Source organism: Vombatus ursinus, unplaced genomic scaffold, assembly GCF_900497805.2.
Source record: "Vombatus ursinus unplaced genomic scaffold, bare-nosed wombat genome assembly UNPS02014864.1, whole genome shotgun sequence".
NCBI classification, from domain to species: domain Eukaryota; kingdom Metazoa; phylum Chordata; class Mammalia; order Diprotodontia; family Vombatidae; genus Vombatus; species Vombatus ursinus.
This window is the reverse complement of record NW_020954642.1, coordinates 5,077,999-5,085,626: the sequence shown is the minus strand read 5'-3', so window position 1 is coordinate 5,085,626 and position 7,628 is coordinate 5,077,999. Positions and strand designations below refer to the sequence as shown.

The 7,628-nt window shown below is 40.7% G+C and overlaps 1 long non-coding RNA gene across 1 annotated transcript; it reads right to left on the bottom strand.

Moving 5' to 3' along the window:
• Nucleotides 1–4,454: 4,454 nt before the first annotated feature.
• Nucleotides 4,455–6,841, bottom strand: LOC114027951. Its single transcript, XR_003567313.1, has 3 exons — nt 6,049–6,841; nt 5,606–5,658; nt 4,455–4,484 (listed from the first exon to the last, which is right to left on the bottom strand). It is a non-coding gene; the product is annotated as an uncharacterized LOC114027951 (long non-coding RNA).
• Nucleotides 6,842–7,628: the final 787 nt, after the last annotated feature.

Below are 7,628 nucleotides of genomic sequence, written 5' to 3'. Positions count from 1 at the left end.
ATCTTTCCAGTTATTCCCTCAAACTACCTGGGCTACTGGACTGCTGCACCCCATCTTTCTTTCGGTTTAGCTGTTCCAGGGTTATTCCTGGGATGATATTTTCTGGGCTTGCAGGAGTTAATAATTTCCCATCTATTGAGGGCTGAAAGGATTCACAGCAAATCATAGATTTCTCTGCTATGGAAATTTCAGGCTTCAGAAGCCATCCAGGTTTTGAGGCCTTCAACAATAATCATAAATAACAAGACAGGAATATCTTCTGATAAATCATTACTTAAAGTTATATGTTTAAGCTCACATATTTAAGTTATTTGCTCTTTAGAGCTCCTACTGTAATATCACATGTCCTGGGACTAAGCTGTCGAAATCTGCAATAAATTACTCAAAATCAGCTGATTTGAGAAAATGAAAACTACAAACAATAATTACCCTGGCAATACAGGAAGAAGAGTATGAGGACTGAAGCATCAGAATGCAATCTGTCTGTGGAATGAGCTACCCACACTGAAAATAATTCTAAGACTTCAGGACTAGGCCAGTTTGTTTTAGCTACAATAAAACTGGGTTTAAATAGCTCCTATAACCTTTTGATAAATCCATTCTTCTCCCCTCTAGCCTCTCTACTTAAGATTTGTTTTTCAACACTGTGCACCAGTATGGTACAGCCTCTGTAATTGCCACCCCCAACTTTCAAATTGCAAGCATGTAAACAGAGGGTGAAATGTATTATCATTGAGCTCTGTCATATGTAGATTAAACAGATTTCTGATGATAAACTAATGCTTTTAAAAGGGATTAAAAGTTAATCCTTGTGATAAACACTTTTTTTTTAAAGTAAGTTTATGAGATTACATGTAACTGTATTTCCTCATCTCACTCTAACCAAGGTCATAGCTTTACTGTAAACAATGACTTGTCAGATGGGACTTAAAAAGTTAATATCAGAGTGTGCTTTGTCTGTCACTATTCTCACAATATTAATAAAAATGATGGCAATGTTCTTTTCATTGGTAACATTTTAATGGATAACTTTATCATGCAAAAATATATTACTTTCCTGGGTCGTAAAATATTTTGAAGATTTGATAAAGAAGCATATTTGATTTGTTGAGTGGAAATCACTAAGTTTTTCAGAGGAAAGTTATCATGTAATTCAAATAAGTAAATAAATGTGTATTTTAAGTTTTATATTTGAAGGATTTATTGCCTTAGTATTTATATCCATCAATAAGATTCCTAAATCCTTGAATAAGTATTCTTCTTATAATCAAGGACAGCAATTAATTTTTCAAATCCCCAGAATTCTTTTTTGTTATTTGCAACAAATGATAGGTTGGAACAATTTTTTAGTAACTTTTCTGTGAGTGTGGATTTCTTGTTTTTTCATTGTTTGAATTACAGATTTAAAATCAAATAAATTTAAGATATTTTGCATTGATGATGTTTTGAATGTATTAGGCAAATGAAACTTAAGCCATGTTAATAAATTATATAAAATGTATTTTAAATAAGATTCCTGCAGGTTTCTCTTGGATTCATCTTTAGCTTTTAGCAAGATCATTTTGCCAGTCAATTGCTTATGGAAAAAAGCTAAATTTATTGTTGTGTAGTCCATCATATTTTTTGTTACTCACCAATAGAGAGAATAGCAAAGGTAATAATTTGGTTTTGCTATTTTTCCTTTAATCCACAAAGCTCAAAGATCTATATGAATTATCAGCTGAAGTCCAATATCAAGTATTATTTCCCTCAAAATTGTAGCTCCTTTAAAAAAAAAGGCCATCAGGGATTGTATTGGTGGGTGACATAGAAAAAAAAAAGAATGCTCAGATGGGAAATATATTACAATTCTAGCTTTCTGGATAGCTGTTTGTTTATTATATTAATTCTAAGTAAATTTTTAGAATTGTATTCTAATTTTACAAATAGACACTGCATACGTTTTCCCCGTTTTATTTTGGTAAAAGATTGGTATGTGTTGAAATACCACAAATGTCCTTCCCAATCATTTCAGTTATTTTCAGAGTCCATTAAAGTTTGCAAGCTCTTATCAGTAAAGTCCCCTTCTGGATCTTTTTATCCGATAATAACAATGATGATGATGATAATGACAATGATAATAACAATAACAATGTTGTCTTTCAGAGTCCAATGCGGATGTTTCACAATGTAAAGGATGTAGGATTTCTCCAGGTGAAAGTCATCAGAGCAGAAGGGCTGATGGCAGCTGATGTCACAGGCAAGAAATTATGTCACTCCTTTAACAATGCAAAAGGTCCTTGCCTTTAAGTAGTTTTAAGATTTGCATTATATTGGACTATAGCTTCTAAATAAAATGTTTAAAAAGAACAAAGGCTAGAATTAAATCTTGATAGTCACAAAGGAAACACACACACATGCAAAGCAAACACATAGCTCAGTATATCATGACTGTATATTTGAAACGAGCAGGATATTCTCCCTGTATACCACATCCAAATATGGCTAGGAGAACACTACAAAGGACAGAAGTTGGGAGAAGGAAATGTTTTCCCAAATCACCTCTTCTACTACACGATTCCTTAACAATATAGCAAGTATTTTCCAGCATATGCGGATGAAAGGTACTCCATACTCCTTGGCCCGTCCTCTTATTATGTGAGCCAATTTGGGGGACATTGAATGAGTTCACCTTAGCTTAGGCAATGCAAAAAGAGAATCCCACCTGTTGGGGATTTTCTCTTGAAATTGTGTGGATCTGTACTGGACATCTGGTGTTGTTATAGATCCATTCTCCAAGGCAAAGGTCTTAGGGGGACCAAGGATCAGTGGGGTTTCATGAACTGCAAGCTGAGAGCATTCTTTCTCTGTGTGTGCCTGGGTATTAGATGTTAGAAGAGATCTGACAGCTGTTATTTCTGCATTTCCCAAAATTAAAATTTATAAAGTTGGATTTATGGCTGGGTACCTTTTCCCTAAAAACATTTGTTCTTTCTTTATCTAGGGAATTTGGGGGTGTTTGCACCACTAATTAAAAGAAGCACTCTCAGAATGTTCAGGAAACAGGACTATCTCAATGTATCTTTATGTCAGATCTTATGTTGCTTAATGATAGTACTCATTTGGCATTTATGGAAATATGCCTGCCATTTACATGTGAGCAAAATTATCCTCAAAAAGAATGGCTTTGAAAAGAACTACACCTTTCCTACCATTAGAGGGCCTACAAAGATTTCACGAATAGTAGATACCATTCAGTACTCTAGTGTTAAATAGACCCTGAGAAACCAGAACTGATTAAAAAACAATCTGTTAATATCTCACAAATGAGAGTATACCAAATGTTAGTCACATGCTATTCTCAGAATTTATTTCTGCATCTTATCAATTGCCTATTTACTATTATTAAAGGAAAGGACAAAATGAAAATATTTAGGAGTTTGCAATTTATCTTAAAAAAAAAGTAATGGTGAAGAAAGTAGTAGTAGTAGCAGCTGTTGGCCATTGTCCAAAACTATTTCATAAGTTCAAATATGTGTCTCCTCTCATTGGGGCAGCTAGCCAGACATAGAGTCAGGATGACCTGAATGCAGATATGGCCTCAGACACTTACTAGCTATGTGACCATGGGCAAGTCACTTAACCTCAGTATGCCCCAGTTTCCTCAACTGTAAAATGGGGATAATAATAGCACCTATCTCCCAGGGTTATTGTGAGGATCAAATGAGAAAATAATTATAAAGCTTTTAGCACAGTGCCCAGCACATAGTAGGCACTGTATAAATGTCAGAAATTATCATTATTATTATAAATGTGCTGATTTGTATTCTTGTATTAAATGATTCCTATCAAGACTGTCTTCCAAATAATTCATTCCTCTTGTGTTGGAATTTTATTTTCTGGTTTAGTTCAAGGCAGTGGTTCCCACTTCCTTCTCAGCGGACAGTTAATCTAGCATTAGGGTTATACCAGGAGGCCACATTCTCAAAGTTGATCGTGATTCTCTCCAGAGCTTAGGGGTTTTTGCCTTCTGGAGTTGGATCCTACACATGGAGGGCACCAAGATTCTCAATTCTCCCCTCCCCTTGTTTTGGAGGAGCATTAAGACTGCATGCACTCTGGTTTCAAAATTATAGAGTATCTTTTTTTCCATTCATAGCATTTAAATCTTTCTTTTTTAAATTAATTTATTTTGAATTATCAACAATCACTTCCATAAGCTTTTGAGTTTTAAATTTTTCTCCCCCTCCCTCCCCAAGATGGTGCACACTCTGATACAGGCTATACATATACATTCCTATTAAACATATTTTCACATTAATGATGTTGTAAGTAAGAAGTAGAACCAATAGGAGGAACCACCAGAAAGGAAACAAAACACAACAGAAGAAAAAAATAGCAAATAGTATGCTTCGATCTGCATTCAAACTTCATAGTTCTTTCTCTGGAGGTAGACAGCATTTTCCATCCTCGGTCTTTTGGAGATGTCTTAGATCCTGGTATTGCTGGGAAGGGTTAAGTCTATCAATATTAGTCATTGCATAACCTGGCTGTTACTGTGTACAACATTCTCTTGGTTCTGCTCACTTCACTCAGCATCAGACCATACAAGTCTTTCCAGGTTTTTCTGAAGTCTGCCTGCTCATCATTTCTTATAGCACAATAGTATTCCATTACATTCATATACCGCAACTTGCTCAGCTATTCCCCAACGGATGGACATCCTCTCATTTTCCAATTCTTTGCCACCACAGAAAGAACTGTTATTTATTAATATGAAAATCATAAATCCCTCAGTAAACACCTGGTGCTGGTCCAAGCAATACATGTTGCTGGAGGATAAGATCATACAGGGTGCAAAGGATTGCTGTTATGCCAAGCTCAGGGCACAGCATGTTTGCTGGGTCTTAGCTCTGGGAAATAGGGTGTTTCTAAATACCTTGACAACATCTAGGGCCTTTCTGAATGCTCATTGAGTTGACCTAAGAACTGTTAACAGACAGGGGTTCAGAGGGATCTGAGAAGTCGTGTGTGACCTGAGGTAGGGGGACCATGAACAGCACCAGGAGCACAATTTCTGCTCTGATGATAGCATATTAAAAAACAATAGCTGGGGGAGCCTTCAGGGCTCTGCTCCAGGTCTGTCCAGACAAGATTCAGGGTGAAGACTTTTCCTGGGGGGAACTTCAGTTGCTGCATGGGAGAGCTTGGCCACAACAAACAAAGAAGAGGGGGGAAAGTGAGTGTGTGTGTGTGTGTGTGTGTATGTGTGTGTACGATACTAGGCAGCCATTAAGAAAGCAAAAATATGATCCCTTGGTAATAGAGACTAGTGAGTGAAGTGGTCACCCTTGTTAGATAGCTATAATGAGGGAGAACTTAAAAACAAACAGGGGAGGGCAGCATGGGGGGGAGCAGTGCTCAATATATCAAGGACCCAATGAATCAGTTTAAAACACGGAAAAGAGCAGGGTAGTGTTGTTACCACTGCATTCAATTTCATGCCTATTTTTGTACAGAAATGATCCCTAAAGCAGGCATTGCCAGTTTCATAGACCATCCTCTACGTCTATGGAAATGACTGGATTGCTGACGTTGGCCAAGTCTGTGGATAGACTGCACTCACCTGGGCTGGGGCTTGGCTGCTCCCAGGAGCCATTCTCTCTCAATCCAGGCTCCCTGTGTAGGTAGCAAAGTAACCAAAGTGACTCCATTTTGTAAAGTCCCTTCATCTTATCCCTGGACCTTATCTACCCCAGGCATCTGCTTCCCCCACCCTTTATGGCCCCACCAATAGAGCAGCAGCCAACACTCTCACTAACCGATGTCCCAAGTAATCATGGGATGTTCTAATTCTATGCCTTTCTGATGACCATGAGACAGCCTGGAGCCACCTGGAAAGTCCTTTCCTTCTTTCCTTCTGCACAGAAAGCCCATCTGCCCCACCTGTAATCTTAATGCTGGGCTGACTGCCTTGGTGCTCATACTCCGGGCGTTTGCTGTTTGTTGGGCCTCGTAATAAAACTTCTAACTTCCCTCCAGCTTTAGTGTCTGGATTTGACCCAATACCTTCTTGGGGTAGGTTTTGTTCCTCTGCAGACTGAGCTGGGGAGGGAGACGGATCCCAGAGAAGAGCTCTTTCTCCTCTCTTCATAGGCAGGAGGCTGCCCAACTGGAATTTACAGAGGGCAAGGTCCCATAGGAGTTAGGAAGACCCAGGCCTTGCCCTCAGGGAAAGGACTCCAACCTGTAGAGGGAGGGAAGCAGCAGGGAGGGTCAGGGTAGGAAATGAAGCTGATCTCAAAAGGAAAACTACTTCCCTCCTCTTACTTCTCTTCTGCACCCCTCTTTTCCCCCATCCTCCTACAGAGCCCTCAGAGGAAGATGAAGCTTGGGATCCCAGACAGGATGAGACCAGTCAGAGTCTCAATGACCCCTGAGACAGAGCTCTCCCTGGAACTGATCCTCTGCCCTCCCTGCATCCCCTCTCCTCAATTAACACACATTATTTAAACAATAGACTGACTGCTAGATCTAGCAGGGAGGGAGGTTAGGGAAGGCTGAGGAAGGGGAGGGCTCTGGAATGGAGCAGCCAAGGAAAGCCCGAGACTGGGAGACAAAACCCAGGCTGGGATCCAGCCGCCTGTGTGGGACCCGAGAGCTCTTAAAGATGTGGGGCTGGGGGAGCAGGAGGCCTGGGGCAGGGGAGCAGGGGTGGGATCTGGGAGGCAGGACAGTCTAACCCTGACCCTAAATGCCTCCGACTTTAACCCTAAATGCTCATGACAGGGAGGTCAGGGACACTTGATTGGAAGAAGTGTTCCAAATGGACATTAAGCTTGGGCAGGTAAGGATGACTGTGTCCTGAGGTCTAAGCTAGGATCTGGGGAGGATGCCCAGGACCCTCTGGTACAGCTTAGGCTTGGAATCCCTCCAGGGAGCCAAATGGCTGGGATCTGATAGGGAACCAGCCCAAGAGGCACAGATTCAGATAAGGGGGATCAGGAAAGAGCTTTGGTTCCTGCTCTGGGTTTGAACCACATTCCAAAGATTTCTTCTCTACACATTGGCTCATAAATTCTGTTTCCTCTAGTTTCACAATACCCAAGTCCAAAGGTATTCCTTCTTCTTTCTCTCGTAGCCTTCCAGAGGACATATGTTTTGGGGTTTCTCTCTAGAGCCAGTTCTATTCTTAACACTCTGTTCAGAAATACTTCTACGGACTTGTAAATTTTCAGTTCTTCCAAGGTGGTGTGGTCAAAAGGGCAAGGTGTTTACTCCTTTCCTGGCCTGTGCTCTGGTCTACAAGCATTCTTTTCTGTCTTGGAACTGAGAGGAGGGTTTCCTCTCTACAGCCACTACAAGCTCCACCAGACCAGTGCTCCTCCTCGCGCTAGGTCCACCACCCAGAACTGTGACTGAGATCCAAGCACGTGCAGAGCAAGAGAATCCTGCACCAGCAAAGAGTTTCCTGCAATCCCCTTCTGATCAGCCACTCGATTCCCCCTCTATCTGTGGGCCAGGAGCTCAAGAGGGCCACTGCCCTGAGGGCACGCTCAGGACTTGCGGCTGAGACCTAGCTCCTTCTCTCACCGCAGTCACAGACTTTTCTCACTGACCTTCTAAGTTGTCTTTGGCGTTCCTGGGTT